This window comes from Moschus berezovskii, chromosome 5 (assembly GCF_049115385.1).
Source record: "Moschus berezovskii isolate FMDL1 chromosome 5, NW_MosBer_1.0, whole genome shotgun sequence".
Taxonomy (NCBI): domain Eukaryota; kingdom Metazoa; phylum Chordata; class Mammalia; order Artiodactyla; family Moschidae; genus Moschus; species Moschus berezovskii.
In genome coordinates this window covers 42,599,487-42,602,711 of record NC_142464.1, presented here as the reverse complement: position 1 = coordinate 42,602,711, position 3,225 = coordinate 42,599,487, and positions in this window count along the sequence as shown.

Below are 3,225 nucleotides of genomic sequence, written 5' to 3'. Positions count from 1 at the left end.
AGGAGCTCATAATCTGAGCCACAGTCATCTCCAGGTCTTGTTTTTGTTCACTGTATAGAGCTTCTCCATTTTTGCCTGTTAAGAACATAATCAATCTGATTTAGGTATTGACCATCTGGCCATGTCCATGTGTAGAGTGGACTCTTGGTTTGTAGGAAAAGGGTGTTTTCTATGACCAGTGTGTTCTCTTGACAAAACTCTGTTAGCCTTTGCCCTGCTTCATTTTGTACTCCAAGGCCAACTTTGCCTGTTACTCCAGTTGTCTCTTGACTTTCTACTTTTGCATTCCAATCCTCTATGGTGAAAAGGGCATCTATTTTTTGGTGTTAGTTCTAGAAGGTCTTGTAGGTCTTCATAGAACAGGTCAGCTGTCCAACTTCATCTTCTTCAGTTGGGACATAGACTTGGATTACCATGACATTGTATGGTTTGCCTTGGAAACAAACCAAGATCATTCTGTTGTTTTTGAGACTGAACCCAAATACTGCATTTTGGACTGTTTCGTTGTCTATGAGGGCTACTCCATTCCTTTAAAGTGATTATTGCCCACAGTAATAGATATAATGGTCATCTGAATTAAATTCACCCATTCCTGTCCATTTTATTTCACTGATTTCTAAAATGTCAGTGTTCATTCTTGCTATGTCCTGCTTGACCACGTCCAATTTACCTTATTTCATGGACCTACCATGCCAGGCTCTTATGCAATATTGTTCTTTATAACACTGGACTTTTCTTTCACCACCAGAAAATATAATGGAAATTAAGCACTGGGTTGATCAAGTATAACTCTGGTTTCTTGATATAATAACATCTCAACTTTGACCAATTATTACTTTACATTGTATAAAAAGTCTCGTGTACACTGACCCAAGTAATCATCAGAAGGAGACTATAGAGGAGATAACAGAAGCTTGGCAGGATTGAGGGACATGTCTAAGATCATACCAGCAGTCCATGACAGAGCATGGATGAGAAAGACCTCAGGTTCAAACCTGAGATCCTTTGCCATGCTGCCTTCTTTCTACACTGCACTGCCTATGGTTCTAAAAGAAATAGGTAAAGAATTTGAAGAGAAAGTGTTCATGATAATATGAGAAAAATTATGTGCTTTATGGGGTAGCTGTATCTGGAAAAGAGATTTATTTACTGAGATTTAGGAGCAGAAGTGCTGATAAATGTAAGGGAAAGCCATTTGTTGGCTGCTTCAATGCAAATCCAGAGATGTCCTTTGCCTACAGTCATAGGGAAGTTTTGAATGGATAATTCCCTTTTCTATTTCTTCAGTTTAACTAACAATACAGAGATCTGTATACTCTATGCTAAGCAATGAACTGTAACTGTCAACGGAGGTAATTTCTTAATTTTACTGGCACGTAGACTAATATCTAGTTAAGGTTTAAATTACAGTCTGGCAAATACATACTTCAAAATTCCATTTGTGAAGTTGAAGCAAATGTATTTGCAACATATTTCTTAAATACAGGAATTGCTTATTCTAAGGTATTAAAGGATCCAAGGGAATGCGGCTGTTTTCTAGTTATCACATATAAAAATCTTCAAAACTTGAGAATTACTGTTAGATACAGTTGTTTTGTTAAAATGATTTCCTTTAACTATAAAAGTGTTAGAAATGAAATGAAAGTGTTTTCATTCTGTGTAAATGCTTATGTGTGTATGAATGAGTTATATGCCTTTTTAAAATGAAAGATTGAGACAGAAATGTTAAAGTTGTTCTATGTTTCTCAGAGTTGCCCATGGTGAATGTAAGCTGTCTTATTCTATTCAGTATTGTTACCACTACTCTGATAATGGTTCTACTAGTATTGATTTATATTTCTATCCAGTCAAATATTATATGCCTTCTTCAGTTCATTGTATTTTTGTGAGTAATACACTGAATCCATTTCTGCAGGTCTTCTTTTCAACTTATAGTTTTGCTTTTGGGAACATACAGTAATGATACTTCTAATGAAGGAGTTGAGTATAATAACTTATGCGTCACAAATGCTGAGAATCCTTCAGATGAATGCAAAGTCCTTTGTGAGCTATTTTTGTTCTGATTATAACACTGTTTACAACATCTGGTCATTTCCTAAATTTATTACTAATGAGAGTTTGTTAGCAGCTGGGATCGCTCTAAATTTAAGCTAAGCTTATTTAAATTAGGGTATTAAACCATTTTCCTGCTGCTTAAGAAAAGTAAACTTCTTAGGAAAATTACTTTCATATTTTGTCTCTGTGTGTTACCATCAAGTCTCTGCAGAACGACCATATTTCTTTTAGTTAATTCCTCTAAGATGTGACAAAATTATTGGCTTCTTATTTTTCTATTTTAGGGAAATTTTGTCGTGGTAAAAAAAATGAATTATTTGATTGTTCAGTTCAGATCAGTCATTCAGTCATGTCCAACTCTTTGGGACCTCATAAATCACAGCGCGCCAGGCCTCCCTGTCCATCACCAACACTCTGAGTCCACCCAAAATCATGTCCATTGAGTTGGTGATGCCATCCAGCCATCTCATTCTCTGTCGTCCCCTTCTCCTCCTGTCCCCAATCTCTCCCAGCATCAGAATCTATTCCAATGAGCCAACCTTTCACATGAGGTGGCCAAAGTATTGGAGTTTCAGCTTTAACATCAGTCCTTCCAATGAACACCCAGGACTGATCTCCTTTCGAATGGACTGGTTGGATCTCCCTGCAGTCCAAGGGACTCTCAAGAGTCTTCTCCAACACCACAGTTCAAAAGCATCAATTCTTCAGCGCTCGGATTTCTTAATAGTCCAACTCTCACATCCATATGTGACCACTGGAAAAACCATAGCCTTGACTAGATGGACCTTTGTTGGCAAAGTAATGTCTCTGCTTTTTAATATGCTATCTAGTTTGGTCATAACTTTTCTTCCAAGGAGTAAGCATCTTTTAATTTCATGACTGCAATCACCATTTGCAGTGATTTTGGAGCCCCCAAAAATAAAGTCTGACACTGTTTTCCCATCTATTTACCATGAAGTGATGGGACCAGATACAATGATCTTAGCTTTCTGAATGTTGAGCTTTAAGCCAACTTTTTCACTCTCCTCTTTCCCTTTCATCAAGAGGCTTTTTAGTTCCTCTTCACTTTCTGCTGTTAGTCAGCTACTTATCATCACTTATTATTAAGTGTGTGTGTGTGTGTGTGTGTGTGTGCATGCATGTGTATCATGGTTAGTCAGTTGGAAAGAG